Raw genomic sequence first — 20719 nt, 5'->3', positions numbered from 1 at the left:
TCACAGTATTCTCCACCTGTGCTATCCACTCATCACACACGTCATCCTATTGTATGTTGACATCGATTGGAGCCCTTGGTAAACAATCAGTCACTGAATTGCATCACCCTGGTTCAAATTCCACCACAAAATTAAAACCCTTTAAGGCAGCCAACCACCTAGCAATTCTTGGAGTCGCCAAACCAGACCCCCTTATCGAAAATAAATTCACACGCGGCTTATGATCGCTCCTGATTATAAAGGGTATGCCCCAAACACACATCTCAAAGAATATGGAGGCCCAATAACACGCAAGACTCTCACGCTCAATTGTGGAACATCTTGTCTCCATCTCAGTCAATGCATATGAAGCAAATGCCACCGGCACCTCCACCCACTTCCTTGTTTGGCTGAGAACAGCCCCCAATCAAAGCGCACATGCATCCACTGTTATAATTGACTCTTGAGATTGGATCAAATCTGTGCAACATCAGCGTATTCACCACTTCTTTCTTCATCCTCTTGAACGCCTTCTCTTCCTCAGCCCCATCCGCTCAAAATCATGCCTCACTTTCAGCAGGTCACGGCCATACTTCTATGAAAAATGATCTACAAACTTTGCATAGAATTCAGTAAAACCCAAGAATGATCTCAACTAATCCTTGTTTGCCGGACATTTGACTTTTAAAATGGCATCAACTATCTCTGGTCGAGTTTCCAGCCCATTCCTAGACAGTATATGGGCCTCATTATAGGGTTGGTGGTAACCTGTCGGTGCTACTGGTGGGTTGCCGTCAACCTCGTAACACAGCTTCTGCTGCCTAATATCCTGGTACCACTGGGATATTACAAGTCCTGCGGCGAGAACTGTAAGTCTCCATTCCCGTGGAGTCCCGGAAGCATTGTTACCTTTGCTAACAGTGCTGGTGCTTCCATGAAAACCATGCCTGCAGTGGCCAGTGCTCCTGGCAGATCAGCCCTGCCGGGAGCACCGGCCCTGCAGGCATTCTCATAGTTTGGTGATCCGGAAAGGGTGCCGGTACATTGCTACCGGCATCCTTATTTCCAGACCGCCAGACTTGTAATGAGGCTTATTAAAAGGACATTTTTCTTTCCTAACTGTCGACCCCGCTCTTTCGAGTTTCCGCAACACCTCATACACACTTGCGTCATGCTCTGACTTACTTACTGCACCAATCAAGATGTCATCTTGGAAACACTTTTTTACCCCAGGAACATCCCCCAACAAATCATCTATTACCTTCTGAAATACGGCAGATGCCAACGCCAAACCGAAGGGCATCCTTTTGAACTGGTAAGCCCACATTGGCGTAATAAATGCGCTCAATGCTTTAGACATATGATGCAAATCCACATAATTGTAAGCAGAAGAGAGGTCCAGAGTGCTGTACCACTCCGCCTCCACCATTGTAGTTAATATCTCATTCACTTTAGGCAGGGGTGCCTATTGACCCAAATCCCTCAAATCCACACACAACCTTATGTGGCCATCAGGACACTGAGTCACCACAATAGGAGATATCCACTCACTACTCTCACTACTCTCAATATGGTCGACAATGCCCTTTTTACATAACCCACGCAATTCCAACCTCACTTTCTCTCTCACCGCCAATGTCAAATTCTTAACCTTATGCACACAAGGCACAGCATTTGCAACCAACTGGATCCTGTGGCATACCCTCGCAACTTCCCGATACCCTTCCGAAAAACAATCAGGAATCTCGTTCCAACTTCTGATGCAAACTTATCTGACCTGTCCTTCCCCTCCATCCTCACTTGTAAATCCATTCCGGGATGTAACTCCAGCCCTAGTTTGCCCTGGTGACTCTACCTCAGCAAACAATCCCCTTTGGCCGCTCCATACACCTTAGCATGAACCTGTTTAGCACCATACATATTACTCCAAACAAAACCCAGAATATCAATCCTACCACCCCCATACGCCTTTGGCCGAATATCACTTTTGTGCAAAGTATGATTCCTATCATCCCAAATCTGCTTATACTTCCTCTCAGGAATGATGGTGTAGGGTGACTCTGAATCCGCCAGTGCCCTAACAGCACAACCTGCCACCACAATCTCCACTTCAGGGGGAACATATTCACCATCTTTATCCTCCCCCAACTCACTGACAAAGTACACTAGACCCCTAGTCCATCTCCTCCCGACATACTTGATGTTTTAGTAATATTCTGGTACTTTGTTGTTTGTTTACACATTCTGGCAAAATGCCCCATCTTGCCATATTTCCTGCACTTGAACCTCATGGCAGGACGCTCCGTTGCATTCATTTCAAAACTGTATCTTGCACATTGCCATTTGCACAATTTTTGTTGCAATTCCTGATTACCTCCCACAGCCACCCGATCTTACTTTTTTCCATTTTTATAATTTTTCCTAACCACACACACTTTGTTTTCTTTCACCCTTAACTCTTTGCCACCCTCCACATCTTTCCCCACTTGCACTCACTCCTTGCCATCATTAACCTCTTTTAAGCATTTTCTCGTTTACTCCATTCCATTGGCAATGGTCAATGCTTCCTGTCAAGGTGGATTGTTTACTTGCCAGAAATGTTCCAGGATTTTGGGGTTGGACATATGCAAAATTAAATGATCTCAAATAAATTCATCCTCCCTCCCTGTGAATTATCTCAAATCGGCAACAATGAATCTACTGATTCACCAACCCCTTGTTTCCTTGAAAAGAATGCATAACTTTGCAACACTGCATTAATCTGTTAGCCAAACTGTGCCTCCAATTTCTTCATTCTGCTTTTCCATACAAGCCACCACCAGCCCTTCTTCCCCCTTCTTCCCCTTCATTATCCAGTACATCTGGTAACTTTTTAAATATTCTCACAGCCTCAGCTCCATAAGGGTTGAGCATTTGAGCTCATCCGAAAATCTCTCTCCACCAGAAGCAACAAAATACAATTTGAATAAATCCTTCCAGTCCTACCACAGAACTGGTGGCTCCACTGGGTAGCCTAAACGTGGGAAGTGGTTCCAGGTTTTGCATCATCCTACATCTGTATATTGAGCTAATGAAGAAACAGGCACAACCTCTTGACACAGGAGCGACCTCCCACTGCGGCACGCTGTATCTTGTAGCTTCAGGCAGGATCGACCTCCCACTGCCACATGCTGTATCTTGTAGCTTCAGACAGGATCAACCTTCCATTGCTACACTTTGTACCTTCTAACTTCAACTCACACCTTCTTGCAACATATTGCTTGTATAGACTCTAGTAAAGTAGCGCTAGACCAATTAGCCTGACCTAGCCATGGATCCTATTCCCAAAACCTGACCAGTGTCCGGGCCTGCTGCCTGACTTAAAGAGGGCCACCGCAACTGTCAGGCGTGCGTATGCTCATACACCCGCAGTCCAATGCTCTGCTTCACCAGACAAGAAGAACTCCTCGTAGCCTACCTCTGCCTACCACACCAACTGCTGCAGTGGGACAGCAGGTTCCACCATGTGTACCGCTACTGATAGGCTTCTCCCAGCGTGCTGCTGCCACTCTCCTCAAAACACTGCTGAGAGCTAGACGCTCCACCAATGGCTTACACCAGCCCTGCTCCGTCACGCTAACCAGCCACACTATTAACAAGGCTGGAATCGATTCCGCAGCTTCACCAGCAATGCTGCTCATCTTCAGGTATCACCACAACACCTTAATGCCCTCCTTCAACACTGCGACAGGACCATCCAAAACTCTAACCGCTCCATGCCAGGGCCTCTACCTCGCTCCATTGTTGGGGTCTGCCACCTCGTCGTGAATTAAATAAAGTCAAAATCAATAAGAAGACCCTAACGCGGGTCCAACCAACATGGATCAAAATCTGGAGCCAACTGCCAGTTTTCTACAGCTGCACGCATTGGCAGGCCAATATTCTATCATGGAATGCCATCGCGCTCGCACTGCACATTACAACAGCATGTAAATAAAAAGTAGTTATTCAGTTACTGCCGCAGTGTTGGGGGTCCTTTGTAGCTCATATTTAGTCTATGTGATCCGGCTTGACATTGGTGATGAGCAAGAGGAGCTGATCTGCGGCCAACCATATACGACAGGCAAACTGCCAATCCACTGCCACTGCCCAACCAGTCACCATGAGAACCATCCATTCCACAGAATCATTGGCTTCCACTGTTCGTCACAAATGTCGAAACAATTGGACGTACGGATTTATCCCTCAGGGCAAACAAAGTCATGTTACTGAAAGCCCTGTTGGTGGAGGGAGAGAGAAAATGTGCTGGTCTCAAAGAAACACACCGCAAAAGGTTTCTGGTATCATGTCAATATAGGAATTATTAGGTTGATCTTCCCTGCGCAGGATACCATCTCTGAGGTGGCTTGGGTCTTGCACTTCGGAATCCTGTATAGCGGGGACAGTGCCTCTAATGGCTTTAGCCAGAAACCCACCGCCCTCTATACGCCAGATGTGAAGGTTGCCGCCCCATTGGTGCTAACGATACAGGACATTAAGAGGGTGTTAATGACTATTACTATATGGCTTCCCTGTCTGCATAAACATTTTAATGGTTTGCTGGTCGCTGACAGGGTTCCCTATTCCTGGACCCAGGCAATCCTCGTCCCCATATTTTAAAAGAGTGACAGGGGCTGCCAGGCCAATTATTGTCCAATTTTCCTTCTGGATGAGGGAGGAAGTTGTTTGCAAAGGTGGTACTGGGCCATTTGGTGGCCTGATGCCCGGAGGTGGGGCCATCCATCATCTTCAGGCTGGCTTTCAACATGGTGTCAGCACGGTTGAACAGGTTCTGCGACCCTCATTGGTATTTCAGAAGTATACTGTCTTAAAACCGATGAAGATCTATGCGGTCTTTGTGGATCTGAAGACTGCCTTTGACAGTGTTCCGAGGGTGGGCCTGTGGGCTGCCTTGTCCAATTTAGGTCTGCCACCTGGCATACTGGGTGCATTACAGTCACTGTACTGCAACAATGGAGCAGTCATTTGGTACACAGGAAGGGTGAAGGTATCCTCTAGAATAGAAATTGAGACTGGCGTACAGCAGGGTTGTGTTCCTGCCCCGATTCTGTTCTACTTTTTTATCAACAGAGTGATTGAGCTGCTTCTGGCCGAACAGACTGATGCCCCGTTTTTGGCACTGGAGAAAATCCCTGTCTTGTTATTTGTTGATGAGGCAGTATTGCTTTCTCTGACCCCTACGAGGCTAGGGAAGCAATTAGCTATTTTTGAGGCATTCTGCGTGGCCAATGGACTTGAAATTAATTTGCAGAAAACTCAGTCCATGGTGTTTTGCAAATCCTGTGCCAAGAAGCACCCACACCTGAAAGCGGCTTTGAGGGGTGGATGAATTGAACAGGTTGCGAGCTTCGATTATTTAGGGGGTCAGTTTAACGGCCAACTGTGTCTGGACGGAACAGGTAAAGCGGGCAGGATTTAAGTTGGCCAGGAACAGTGCGGCCATATCGAGATTTATTCAGGCGCACGTTGTGTGTGCGGTCAGTGTAACCCTGCAAATTTATAAAAGCTTGGTGTGACAAATAAACTTCCGGGGCACCAGTGGTCCAGGGATGAATATCGGTTTCTAAACCATCAATCAGCCCCACACATCTAGTACACCAGAAGGGATCCGAACAGATTGGAAACACAAGTAATTGTAAACCCCCTGGTCAAATTTTGGTAACATGGACGGAACGGCAAGCCTATCTCCGCAAGGTCGTGGATCATTGGTTAGTTGCAACACAGCAAAAATACAATTATTATCCAATGATAAAAGGGACTGTTCAGTCAAGGTTGTATACAGATATCTACTTTATTATTATTGTAAAAGACAGTTCTAGCACACTACAAAACACAACCCACCCTCTAAAGGAACACAGAGGACAGACAGTTTCATGAAGGAAAGGGAATCACTCTGGAAACTGACAGGAGGGTAGCCGGTAAAGCAATCAGTCTGAACTGTTCAATGTTATTTGGTTTCAGCACCAAGGGAGCAAGGGGTCGTGAATGTTACTAGGGGCTTTCGGAGAAGGACCAGGAGGACAGAACCACAATGTACCTGGTGCTTGAGATGATCTTGATGCTCAACAGCGTCAAGTTGGCTCCAGGATGCTTTTCATCTCCTGCAACAAAGTTCAAGATAGGAGACAGCTGCGGGTATAAGGCGGCAGGCAGTTCGGCAAGTGTGGCTGGATGGACAGCTGCAGGCTGGCCTGCACAGTGACTCAGGGTCAAGAATCGTTGTCTCTGTGCTGGTTGGTAGATCTGGAAGGCTGATCGAGGCATCTCGAACGGCCTTAGTGACTGCAGCGTGACAACACTCAGTGGTGCAGCTGGTTGCTGTTCGAGGGCTCGACTGCTTCGGAAATGTCCGTAAAATGTGGACACTGGTTGATGCTTGTTGTGGCACTCCCCCTTGCTTCTTCACATGGCTTGTATCATCCTATAAGGCAGACAGCCCAAAGCTGAGGAGAGTGTTTACAGGCAACTGCCTTGTCCTTTGTTCAGAGACTCTCTGGCACTTCCCACCTAGGAAGCTTGCTGGCAGAACCTAGCAGGACACGCTGTGTGCTGGCTGGTTACAAGTTCTGGAGCTGCTGGACTGGTCCTCTGAGTCAGGTATCTCCATCTGTTCCCTGGGAGATGTTTAGGGGAGGGATCTTGCGTCCCTCTTGGAAATCCTGTCCTTCCTTCACTCGCAGAAGCTGTAAGGCAGACTGTACCTTCAGTCAGGGTCCAAATGAGTCCTTCTTCTTACTCCTTTTGAAGCCGTCGGATGATCTGCTAATTGAGGGGCTCAGCCCTCTTTTAAAGACAAATGGGCCCCAATGATTGGTACAGGCAAGCCTACCTTAATGAATGAATTCTGGGTCCCCATATAACGACTGGAGGGGGGTTATCTGTACTCCTGCCCTCTATATGGCAGAGTAGAAGCACAGAGCACCCCAGCCAAGATTCTCTATTGAGGTAGCAATGGATGACCAATCAAGGCTTAGCTCTGTCACAACCCTCGCCCAAAACCCCCTCTGGCAAACCCATTGGCCATGTGGAGTCAGGACTCGGGCCTCTAGAGCCTGGCATCCTATTCAAAAGCCCTCAAGGGGCCAGTCCTGGCGCCTATGGTGCCAGGCTCATACACCATGAACAACAATGTGCTTGGGAACTACTTTAGTGTATTGTCAGCCAACATGGAGGCATCCACATAGCTTGGTTCCTAAGAACCAAGCTATGCGGTCTAGTGTTTTGGGTGTGGCAGGCCTGGAACTACTTTCCCTGGTACTACTTTACCTGGGCTATATAAACCACGCCCTGACTGCAGAACATGCTTCGTGTTACTTTGCAGCTTGCAACGGGACGCTCACCGTGTCCAGCTATTCCCTCGAACCTCGGAGAAGCAGAACCTGCAAGGAGACAAAAGGAACATCAGCAGCATCTTACCTGCAGTCTTCATCTTTAAACACTCGCAGCTACTGAGAACAGCATCTTCGAATCTGCACGCCTCCCGGACAGAACAACCTGAAAGAGGAAGATAGAGGCAACATTAAAGAAAGCTGTAGAGACATTTACAAATTACGAACTGCTCAAAAGGCTTACCTGGCTTGTCGCCTCTCGGCTGGCACCACTCTGGACATTCCACTTGCGCTGAAGAACACCGCGACCTACAAGGAAGAAAAATACAGGTTAGCAAAGGCAAGACTTCGCAGCGCTGCGCATGGCGCTTACTTACCGCATCATAGCGCTCTTAATGCGCCATCATTTACCAGCGGGGCTCAACCAAGCCAGTTCGCCACGCTGAAGCTCTGCATACCTAAGGGAGAAAAGAGAGACATTTTAAACAAAGAAAGGCATGCAGGATAGCAACAAAACTAAAGAACAGCAATAAGACCTACCTGAACAATATCAAACGGGCCGGCGTCAGTGAAGTAACTGGACCGCACTCGCTGATGAAAGACAACGCGCCCCTGCAAAGAAGGCAGGACGGAGAGCACGCCTAATTCTACCACAAGTCTTGAACACAGTTCTCCTGTATTTTCAGGCAGAACCTTCCCCGCACACCACATCAGGGCAAAGATGAGAAGCATACCAGCGAGTAACCCAGGTGGGTGGCGTCCCTGTGGATACCAGGTGAGCGTAACAAGCTCTCAGGAGGTGATGCAGGCTGGTTCTTAAGTACAGTGTAGTCCCCAAGCCCACATGGTGTACCTACAACATCCAGTCACTGGGAGGGATCCAGCCAGTCTGGCCTGGACCTTCCCACAATACCATGTATGGAACTTCCACCCAACAGCCAATCAGGGGAAGGGAAAGAGCCAGGACTTCCCAGGATTTTGGGAAAACAAGGGAATAGGAAATACTAATCAGGAGGCCACTGGGGCCATCTTGTCTCCTTTCAGGAATCAACTGATTCCAATGGCAGGTCCTGGGTATCCCAAAATGGATGATACTCAGAGCACCTGTCAAATTCAGCATGGAGCTGCTACCAGCCCATACCCTGCTCTGTGGCCACACGCAGGTGCCCAAAAACATACACTAGGGGTAAAGGGTTGTACGACACCCATGGGTGCCATACGGGTATCCTAAGGATCTTTTCACCACAACCAAAAAAGAGGAAGAGCTGCACTGCCAGGAGTCCCACATGATATGATATGATAGGTTATTTATAATGTGCTTAATACACAGAGGTTTCTAAGCTCGGACCCGTGGATCAAACCTGTGGTGCTCCGTGTCATCTTGCTTCCAAGGCGAGCATGTTGCCCCGGAGCTATCCTCCATGGACTCCTGTGCAGAAAACAACGCAGAAGACACCTGATAAGGGAGTACGGGACAAGGACATGGAGGCCCTGTCCCTCCAATGCATTTCCAACATCACAGTTTCCCCCCTCAGACTGAGGTTAGAGTGGTCTAATCTCCCACGAGATTGACACCCTCATCCAAACGGTCAACATACCTTCTGGAAAGGCAATCTGCATTATCATGACTCTTCCCTGGTCTATGCTCAATAGTGCAGGCTAATGGACCACCTGAGCAGTTTCGGGTTTTCACCCTTCATCTGCATAAGCCATTTTAGGGGCTTACGGTCTGTTTGGACCTTGAAGGTAGACCTGGTAAGGTGGGCCTGAAATGCCTAAGGCTCCGAACTATACACAAACATTCCTTTTCAAGAGTAGCCCAACTAAGTTCTCTACCTTTCAGTTGCCTACTGATGAATATGATTGGATGTTGCCTCCCTTTGTCATCTAACTGGGACAAGACAACTCCAATTCCGGTGTCAGAGGTGTCAGTTGGAACAATAAAGGATTTGCTGTAATCAGGCGCACACAACACAAGTGCCCTAAACAGACTTTCGTTCAAGCCAACAAAGGCCTTCTGACAGTCTTCCGTCCAATTAACCTTCCTCGGTTGCCTGGGTGAAGTCAGAGCAATCAGAGGAGCAGCTATGGTTCCATAGTCCGCCATGAAGTTACGGTAATACCCAGTGAGGCCCAAGCAATCTCTCACCTGGGTTTGACTAGTAGGAGTCTCCCAGTCATGTACACCTTGCACCTTACTAGGGAGAGGTTGGGTTCAACCCCCCCACCTCATGACCGAAGTAAGTGACTTTCCCCTGAGCTATCTGGCATTTGGAGGCTTTGATAGTGAGGTTAGCCCTTCGCAAAGGCCTGCAACACCCGATCCAAATGAGTCAAAGGCTCTTCCCAGGTGGAACTGTAGATAGCAATGTCGTCTAGGTAGGCCACACCAAAGGCCTCCAGCCCACTGAGCGCATGGTGGACTAATCTTTGGAAGGTGACAGGTGCGTTCTTCAATCCAAAAGGCAGGACTCTATACTGGTTGAGCCCCTCAGGTGGTGAGAACACAGTCTTTTCCTTGGCATGGTCCATCAGAGCTATTTGTCAATAGCCTGAGGTAAGGTCAAAGGTGCTTACAAATTTGGCAGCACCTATGGGTCCCACAAGCTCATCATCCTTAGGCAATGGGTGTGTGTCAGTTTTGTGATGGCATTGACCCCTCTGTAGTCCACACAGAACCGCCAATCCTTGGTACCTGCCTGGGAACTTGCCTTGGGGACAAGGACCACTGGACTGAACCAGTGACTGATTGAGGGTTCAATTACACCAAGATCCAACATCTTGGCGACCTTAGCCTGGATGTGGTTCTTCACATTATATGACATTCAATAGCACCTGCTTTCGACTGGTACATTGTCACCAGTGTCAATTTTGTGCCTGCACAATGGGGGTAGGCCTGGTGTTAGTCAGAACAGAGGGGCATGCTGCCTGAGCAAAGCACTGAAGGCCCTCTGCTGCTCTGGTGTCGGATTGGGAGAGAGATACACTCCCTCCACTGAGCCATCCTGAGGGTTGCTATGCAGCAAATCAGGAAGGGGCTCACTCTCATCCTCCTCTTGCACTGAAGTTAGCAGAAGGCATGAGACCTCCTCTCGCCTGTGGAAAGGCTTGAGTCTGTCAACGTGGAATGCCTGAGAAGCTAACCTAGGGAAACCCATGTCAACCAGTTGGTTGACTTTGCCCATCTTGGAGATTATCCTGAAGGGTCCAATCTGCTTATTTGACAAAGCTCTAGGGTTGGTAAACTCCATCACAAAGATGTCCTGTCCTGGAGTCCAATCCGGTTGTGAGGCCCTAAGGTCATGCCAGTACTTGTTCAATTCTTGGCTCGCCTTAAGATTCGCTGTTGCCTGGCCCATCATCTGTGCCATTCTCCGTCTGCGGCCTAACACATAGTCCCCCACTTGCTTGGCAGGACCTGGAGGGATGGCTTCGAAACCATCTCGTACTTAGGCAAGGGGGGGGGGCCCTCACAGGATGTCTAAAGAGAAGCTCAAAGGGGCTGAAACCAACTCCCTATTGAGGAACCTCTGTATAGGCGAACAACAGGCATGCTAGGAGGAGATCCCATTTCCTCCTTAGGGGCTCTTCCAAAGCACCTAGCATGCCCTTGAGAGTTTTATTAAATCTCTCAATGGGACCATTGGTCTGTGAATGATTGAAGGAGGTGGAGAACTCATATGTTACTCTGCACTCCTTCCACATCGCTTGCATGCAACTCGACATGAAGTTGGATCCTCTATCAGAGACCACCTATTTAGGGAATCCAATTCTGGTAAAAATGCACAGGAGATTCCTGGCAACCACCTTGGCAGAAATGGTCCGAAGGGATATAGCCTCAGGGTACCTGGTGGCATGATCAACCAGGACCAGGATGAACTGGTGTCCACCTGATGTGGGAGGGTCAAGGGGACCGACAATTTCGATGTCAACTCTCTCAAATGGTGTTCTAACCACTGGCAAAAGCTGCAGTGGGGCAATGGCACTGCCTCCAGTCTTGCCAGACAACTGACAAGTGGGACAGGTCCGGCAGTGGGACTCCACTTCTACTCCCATCCGGGGCCAGTAGAAATGAGCAGAGAGCCTTTACTTAGTCTTCTTGGTCCCAAGATGACAAGCTAAGGGCACCTCACGCACCAACAGCATCAGAAAGGGCCTGTAAACCTGGGGTACCACCAAACTCTTGAGGGCACTAGTTTCAGGCTTAGTGGGCTCACTACAAAGGAGCTCACCCTCCCAATAGATTTTGAAAGACCTAGACACTTCACCTTTTACCTGGGCTTGGGCCTGTTTTTTTAGACCTTCGGGAGAGTGGCACTCTCTCTGACCCTGTAACACATGAAACTGAGTGGAAACCACAGAGCTAGTCAGTCGCTCACAAACTGTACCCCTTGGGGGATTACCATAGACTTGCAAAAGGGTCAATGTGGTAATAATAGATTCCAAAGGTTTCTGACAAGCTCAATACTAAGAGTGAAGTAAGGATTCCACACAAAAATCTTGATTATATGAGATCAAATAAATAATTTTAATTTTCAACAGAAAAGGAGGTCAACTGGTGCCTCTGCAAGTCAAGAGATCAAGTGCCAAAGCATTTCGGAGTAAACAACTCCTTCATCAGGGCTGAGCCCTACAGGATATTATTATGTATCAAGTAATAATTTACAAATTCAACACAGTTAAATCAATGTAGAATGTTCATACAATAGTAAGAAAGCAGACAATCCAATGTGTAATCAAAGAAAAATGATATGGTACATATCGCATTTTCAGTGCGCAGTGATGTTGGCGAAAAGGAAATTGAGAAAACAAAAAATGAAAATGGAATGATATTCGATACAGCCCACATAATATGCCGTGGATCAGAAAACAAATGGTACCTTAATCTTGTGACCAAGCGGTCAATTGTAAGTGTCTCTATAAAAAGAGAGATTTTCTCTTGATTCACCATTCTACAGAAATGAATAAGACACAGGTCTATCAGCAAGATATAAAACTGATGGTGGTTTACTGTACACACAGCGGTGTACAGGGCAAACACCTACCTGCAGTTAGTGCAAAACCGATCTAAATCTGGAGAACGCATGCAAGAGCGTGTGGTCAATTGTAAGTGTCTCCATTAAGAGAGAGATATTTTCTCGATTCACTGTTCTGGAAGTGAATAAGACACAGGTCTATCAGCAAGATATACAATTGATGGTGGTTTACTGTACACACAGCGGAACACAGGGCAAACACTTACCTGAAATTAGTGCAGGGCCGATCCGAGTCTGGAGAACGCGTGTAAGGGTGCGCTAGAATGGATTATAAGTGGTTTCCATGGTGACTGATAGGACGCAGAGGCGTGGCACACCAATTGGTTTAGCTCTGCCCTCGGCGTCTCGCGTCCCGACCCCTCCACGAATGGAGAGATCAGACGCATCAGCCCATCATGTAATAATCTGATCAAAGGTTTAAAAGATAAGGTTATGGTCACTAAGCGTTAAATAAACATTTCAACACAAAATGGTAAGTGCTAGACTGGACATATCTGAAAGAAATTTTAAAAATGGTGACCAATGGGGTTGTGTTACGCGGTGCACCTCCAGTGGTAGCCCCGCCTGTGTAACTAGATATCACAGCGTATCAACGGTAACAGAATGGTAAACCGGTTACTAATGTTTGTCAGATAAAGTAATAATCAAGAAATAACAGGTAAGTCTGTCTAATATCGGATCCCTGTAGTGCTATTCTTGTAATAGGCGCTACCTCGGAAGTAGCTAAGAGGAATAGTGACCAATGGGGTTGTGTCCCGCCGCGCACCTCCAGTGGTTTTGCCGCCTCTGTGGATAGCTGTAACCGTGTGTGCACAGTACAACGCTGGAAAACCAGATGTTAATGTCAAGGCCCGAAGGTTTCCGTTTCAAACAGTAAATAAAAGAAAGTATGTCTAATGCCGTAACGGTATGCTGTAAACAGTGTCAGTACCTGCGGTCTGTCAAGCACAGCGTGCTCGTGTGAGTAAAGTGAAAACAGAGTGAAAAACATGATGGTGAATAGGAGTTATACAAATACTGTATGTTGAACAATGGGAGAGATACCAGTGTCCTTAGTGGAACCAAAAAACAAAGAAATATGTAATGCTATTCACAATGATAGACAAACCCACATGGATTGCTGCCAGTATTAAGGCATACCACTGAAATCCAATGTAATTGCAAGAATGAAAGTACAAACAAATTAGGTGTAGCACAACATGCTGCAAGTATTAAAGCATACTATTAGAGTTCAAGAACATTACAGGATGAACAGTTAACAATGTGGTGCTGCAAGGTAGAATTAAAAATCTATGAATCAAATGTAGCAGAGGTAGTTGTTCATATGCACAACTTCACCACAAGCACATTAATATCAAACTGGACAGGAGGGAAACCTTTTGAATTCACCGCCTGTGGTCTCTCACCCCGTACAGGAAGAATGAAGAAATCAACTCCCTCTGCTACATCTGATTCATAGATTTTTAATTCTACCTTGCAGTACCCCATTGTTTACTGTTAATAATTCAAGTTCCAAGGAATCCCTTGAAGAAACATTGCTGGGTTTCAAAATAGAGGCAGCAGGAGAGGTGGCACTCCCAGAAACAGATTTAATAACAACCCCAGGGGCAGGTTCCTCAATGGTTGCATTCCCCCCTTCATCAAGAGTATCACAATCAGTCTGGTAGTTCATCAGGGCAGCTATCAGCTCAGCCCTAGATTTATCTTGACAGTCTAACTCCCTGGCTTCACAAGCACTCTGGAGAGCCTATAAGCTCATCCTAGTCAATTTACCATTTGCAATAAATTCCATTGCTTGTAATGTAGTTATCTTAGTACACAACACCTCAAATTAACAAAGTGTGGATATTTTGTGAGTGGCAAGGTTACATCCTGATTCTTAAAACTATTGGCATTCCACCGCTGCCACCAGTGTAAAGACTGGAGGGTGGTTATCTGTACTACTGCCCTCTATATGGCAGAGTAGAAGCACTGAGCACCCCAGCCAATATTCTCTATTGATTCTCTATTGAGGTAGCAATGGATGACCAATCAAGGCTTATCTCTCAGGAGGTAATGCAGGCTGGTTCTTAAGTACAGCATAGTCCCCAAGCCCCCACAAAGGAATGTCCACACACTATATTATGTGAGAACAGTTCTTTACATAAATAAGGTTCAGAATATTTACACAATCAATGCGCTTTGGCAATACTAATATGATAAAAGTGTACAATGTCTATGTGGTACCAAAGTGAACTCTTGGCTCCTTTAAAATGCACCAACTGCTGACAGTCGCAATGGCATACAAATCAAATACAAAATAAAATAGTAAAGTGAATCAACAATAGACATAGGAAGGAAGACAAGTTGGGTTAAACAAATGGCAGAATACTTTGTCCCTACCAAAGACACAGTTCTGTGTTAGGATCCCCCCACCTGGGCAACCTGTAAATAAAGGGTATCAACAAACCCAGTCCATATATGTTTAAAATAGTCTTATTTCCTGCTAGAAATGTTCTACTACCCCAATGTACCTGGTTTAGCAGAGTTTCTTCGGCGGTTCGTCGACGGATCCTCCTGGGTGAACTCCTTTTAAAGCAGATGCCACAGGGCTTCGAGATTCTGCAAAGAAAATGTGGCCACTATCGTCAGGACAGCCGCTTTGACCTTCGCGGTGCTCGTCGACCATCGGTCAAGGACGTCCTGTGAAGATGAGGCGTGCGGTGCACCTCAATGATGAGAGTTTGTTGCTGCAAAGATTACTCAATGAAGAACGTAGGCCCGGCAGCGGGTGTTGGGTGTCGGCGTTGGCATCATCGACAATCGGGACTCGACCACGGCTGACCTTTGGATTTTCTTTGGTCTTTATGGACTTCGGGTGGCGGGAAACCTACCGGTGGATTCTCCTCGGCTTGTTGAGGAACTTGACTTTCTCCGGCGGGACAAATCGGTCGACGGTGATGACAAGGGAGTCCTTGGTTTAAATGTTCTTAGGCAATGGAGCATTGGGGCTCCGGTCAACAAGGTTACAGTGGTCCTCCAAAACTGGGTCAACATCCTGGTGCTTACTTCAATGTTTCTTGGCGGATCCCAACTCCGGTCGACAACTGTTTGGGACTGAATAGAAATGTGCCTTGATGAAGATCAGCTCTTGCACGATGTTCCCTTGTAACTCGGGGAGAGGTCTCCTAGTCAGGTCCTCTCATGGATCAGTCCTTGACAGAGGGCTTTCAGAATTTGACGATGGCCAGCATCAGCTAAAGCTTCTTCTTCCAGCTGGGCTTCATTGTTAAGCATCAAGTTTCGACTTCAGCTTCTGAACATTCTGGTAAGTGAGAGGTCCCCAGATATGCTGTTCTGTCTCTCATTCACACTGCTGAGCCAAGTACAGGCAGCCAATCATTCAGAAGGGCATTCATTCAGGCAGGCAACCAATCATGCTCACAGTGCATTAAGGCCATTCTCTTCCATCGAGACACCAATAACAAGGAATGTGGATTGGAGCAAGCACCCAGCTTTTCAGCACACCACACTGCATTCATACCAGTTTCGGGCAGGGCTGTCTCATTCATTACGGTACACACCGGAAGCCAGACACCTATAACATGAAATGTATATTGGTCACACACTTAATTCGCCCAGGTCCCACCGCAAGGGTGTACCCTCAACATACAGTCACTGGGAGGGCTCCAGCCAGTCTGGCCTGGACTTCCCCACAATACCATTTCTGGAACTTCCACCCAACAGCCTGTCAGGGGAAGGGACAGAGTCAGGGCTTCCCAAGACTTTGGGAAAACAAGGTAACAGGCAATAGAAAGCAAGCGGCCACAGGGGACCTCTTGTCTCCTATCAGGAATCAACTGATTCCAATGGCAGGTCCTGGGTATCCCAAAATGGAGGATACTCAGAGCATCTGTCAAATTCAGCATTGAGCTGCCACCAGCCCATACCCTGCTCTATGGGCCACACACAGGTGCCCCAAAACATACACTAGTGGTGCAGGGTTGTACCCCCACCCATGGGTGCCATTAGGGTATTCCAAGGGTCTGTTCACCACAACCAAAAAAGAGGAAGCACTGCACTGCCAGGAGTCACACATGGACTTGTGTGCAGAAAACCACACAGAACACACCTTATAAGAGCGTATAGGACAAGGACATGGACGCCCTGTCCCTCCAATGCATTTCCAGCATCATACCCCACCAAAAACCTTCTGTTAAGCATGAGGTCATACCCAGAGTGCTTTGCAACAGGAAAGGTAAGAGGTGACAACATGGACTACTATGTCCTAACCATCTTCCTCTCTGTTGTGGATCAAAGTGTCTCTCTGGTGCCTCACTTAAAGAGGCCCACCACAACTGTCAGGCGTGCACATGCTCATACACTCGCAGTCCTATGCGCCGCTTCACTAGACAAGAAGAACACCTCGTAGCCTACCACACAAACTGCGGCGCTGGGACAGCAGGTTCCACCACGTGTGCCGCTACTGATAGGCTCCTCTAAGCATGCTGCTGCCACTCTCCCCAACCACTGCTGAGAGCCAGTCACTCCGCTCAATGGCTTATACCAGCCCTGTTCCACCGCGCCAACCAGCCACACTATTAACAAGGCTGGAATTGATTCTGCAGCTTCACCAGCAACGCCGCACACCTTCGGGTGTCAACACGACACATTAATGGCCTCCAACAGGACCATCCAAAATTCAAACTGTTCCGTGCCAGGAACTCTACCTCACTCCGTTCTGTCATTGGGGTCTGCCACCTCGTCTCCAATAAAGTCAAGTCAAAACGAATAATAATAACCTAGCGCGGGTCCAACCAACAAGCATCGAAAGCTGGAGCCAACTGTCAGTTTTCTACAGCTACACCCAATGGCGCCAACATTCTATCATGGAATGTCATTGCGCTTGCACCGCACATTACAACAGCATGTAAATAAAAAGTAGTTATTCAGTTACTGCCGCAGTGTTGGTGGTCCTTTGTAGTTCATATTTAGTCTATGTGATCCGGCTTGACATTGGTGACGAGCAAGAGGAGGTGATCTGCGGCCAACCATAGACTACATGCAAAGTGCCAATCCACTGCCACCGCCCAACCAGTCACCATGAGAACCATCCATTCCACAGAATCATTGGCTACCACTGTTCGTCACAAATGTCAAAACAATTGGCGGTACAGACTTATCCCTCAGGGCAAACAAAGTGATGTTACTGAATGCCCTGTTGGTGGAGGGACAGAGAAAATGTGCTGGTCTGAAAGAAACACACCGCAAAAGGTTTCTGGCATCACGTCAATGCAGGAATTAGTAGGGTGGTCTTCCCGGAGCAGGATACAATCTCTGAGGCGGCTTTGGTCTTGCACTTCGGAACCCTGTATAGCAGGGACAGTGCCTCTAATGGCTTTAGCCAGGAACCCGCCACCCTCTATAAGCCAGGTGTGAAGGTTGCCGCCCCATTGGTGCTAACGATACAGGACATTAAGAGGGTGTTAATGACCCAAAAGCTGGGGAAAGCTGCTGGCCCTGATCTAGTTCCTATTGACTGGTTTAGACAGGAGTCCACTATATGGCTTCCCTGTCTGTATCAGCATTGTAATGGCTTGCTGGTCGCTAACGGGGTTCCCTATTCCTGGACCCAGGCAATCCTCATCCCCAAATTTAAAAAGGGTGACAGGGCTGCCAGGCCAATTGTCATCCGATTTCCCACCTCAATGAGGGGGTGTGGTGGTCACCAAAGGCTGTGCTGGGCCATTTGGTGGCCTGGTGCAAGGAGGTCGGGGCCATCCATCATCTTCAGGCTGGCTTTCAACGTGGTGTCAGCATGGTTGACCAGGTCCTGCGCCTCTCATTGTTATTGCAGAAGTATACTGTGTTAAAACCGATGAAGACCTATGCAGTCTTTGCAGATCTAAAGACTGCCTTTGACAGTGTTCCGAGGGCCAGCCTTTGGGACTGCCTTGTCCAATTTAGGTTTGCCATCGGGCATACTGGGTGCATTACAGTCACTGTACTGCAACAATGGGGCAGTCATTTGGTACACAGGTGGGGGTATCCTATAGAATAGAAATAGAGGCTGGCCTACAGCAGGGTTGTGTTCTTGCCCCGATTCTGTTCTGCCTTTTTATTAAGTGATTGAGCTGCTTCTGGCCGAACAGACTGATACCCCATCTTTGGCGCTGGAGAAAATCCCCATCTAGTTATTTGCTGATGATGCGGTATTGCTTTCTCGGACCCTTGCGGGGCTAGGGATGCAATTAGATATTTGTGAGGCATTCTGCGTGGCCAATGGACTTGAAATTAATTTGCAGAAAACTCAGTCTGTGGTGTTTTGCAAATCCTGTGCCAAGAAGCACCCCCACCTGAAAGTGTCTTTGAGGGATGGGCGAATTGAACAGCTTGAGAGCTTTGTATATTTGGGGGTCCGTTTAATGGCCAACGGTGCCTCGACGGAACAGGTAAAGCGGGCGGGCTTAACGTTGGCCAGGAACAATGCGGCTATATCGAGATTTATTCAGGCGCACAGGGCGGGTACGGTCAATGTAACCCTGAAAATGTATAAAAGCCTGGTGTGACGAATCAACTACTGGGGCACCAGTGGTCCAGGGATGAATATCAGTTTATAAACCATCAATCAGCCCCACACCTCTAGTACACGAGAAAGGATTCAAACAGATTGGAAACACAACTAATTGTAAACTTCCTTGTCCAATTTTGTTAACATGGGTGGAACGGCAGGCCTATCTCTGCAAGGTCATGGATCGTTGGTTAGTTGCCACACAGCGAAAATACAATTATTACCCAATGATAAAAGGGACTGTCCAGTTAAGGTTATATACAAATATCTACTTTATTATTATTACAACAGACAGTTTTAGTAAACTACAAAATACAACCCACCCTCTAAACGAACACAGAGGACGGACCGTTTCACGAAGGAAAGGGAAGCACTCTGGATACTGACAGGAGGGTAGTCGGTAAAGCAATGAGTCTTAACTGTTCAATGTTATTTGGTTTCAGCACCGAGGGAGCAAGGGGTCGTAAATGTCACTAGGGGCCTTCGGAGAAAGACCAGGGGAACAGAACCACAATGTACCTGGTGCTTGAGATGATCTTGATGCTCAGCAGCGTCGAGTTGGTTCTGGATGCTTTTTAGCTCTTGCAACAGAGTTCAAGACGGGAGACAGCTGCGGCTATCAGGCGGCAGGCAATTCCGCAAGCGAGGCTGGACGGACGGCTGAAGGCTGGCCTACACAGTGGCTCGGGGTTAAGAATCGCTGTCTCTGTGCTGGTTGGTAGATCTGGAATGCCGGTTGAGGCATCTCGGATAGCTTTTGTGACTGTAGCGTGACAACAGTCAGTGGTTTAACTGGTTGATGCTTGTTGTGGCACTCCTCCTAGCTTCTTCGCAGGGCTTGTGTCATCCTATAAGGCGGACAGGCCAAAGCTGAGGAGACTGTTTGCAGGCAACGGCCTTGTCCTTTGTTCAGAGACTCCCTGGCACTTCCCACATAGGAAGCTTATGGCAGAACCTAGCAGGACACGCTGTGTGCTGGCTGGGTACTGGTTCTGGAGCTGCTGGGCAGGTCCTCTGAGTCCGGTATCTCCATCTGTTTCCTGGGAGATGTTTAGAGGAGGGATCTTGCTTCCCTCTTGGAAATCCTGTCCTTCCTTCACTCGCAGAAGCTGTAAGGCAGACTGTACATTCAGTCAGGGTCCAAATGAGTCCTTCTTCTTACTCCTTTTGAAGCCATCGGATGATCTGCTAAATGAGAGGCTTAGCCCTCTTTTAAAGACAAATGGGCCCCAGTGATTGGTGCATGTAAGCCTACCTTAATGAACCAATCTTGGGTCCCCACCAACAATCTTCTGTTATGCGTGAGGTCATGACCAGAGTGCTTTGCAACAGGAAAGGTAAGAGGTCACAACATGTACTATTAAGTCCCAACCATCTTCCTTTCTGTTGTGGATCAAAGTGTCTCTCTGGTTAATTGAGCTGTCTGTGGCTCCTGATCAAAGGGCCGGTCTCCCTTGAAATTTATTTGGCGAGAACAGACTCTTTCCATCAATTCACATACTTTTTCCCTCTGTAGTGGTTGCCTACTGTAAAGAGTTGTCCCGGACATGCCATGTACTGCCCTTCATACAGAGTGGTGGGAGCTAGCTTCAAGTTAGCACATTGCATATCAAAAAGCTGTTGAGTTTTCTGCCCCTTTTGTCAGTTGTGTGATCGGGCTTATCGCAGGCCTGTTTCAATTAACTCTCATCAGTATGCGCTGCCACCAGCAGAACTTACACAATAGAGAGGGCAGATCCCTGGAGACTTTTATATTTTAATGAGGCTGGCCATGGGCAGAGGAAGGT

General features: G+C 47.7%; 1 protein-coding gene across 1 annotated transcript in view; it reads right to left on the bottom strand.

Moving 5' to 3' along the window:
• LOC138582031 (extracellular serine/threonine protein kinase FAM20C-like) overlaps positions 1-20719 on the bottom strand; it is a 136879-nt gene that overhangs the window by 96192 nt on the left and 19968 nt on the right. The gene's annotated exons all lie outside the window — the stretch shown is intronic.

Source organism: Ambystoma mexicanum, chromosome 3q, assembly GCF_040938575.1.
Source record: "Ambystoma mexicanum isolate Mex_15411 chromosome 3q, UKY_AmexF1_1, whole genome shotgun sequence".
NCBI lineage: Eukaryota > Metazoa > Chordata > Amphibia > Caudata > Ambystomatidae > Ambystoma > Ambystoma mexicanum.
The sequence above is the reverse complement of the archived record's forward strand: the minus strand, read 5'-3'. Positions and strand labels throughout refer to the sequence as shown.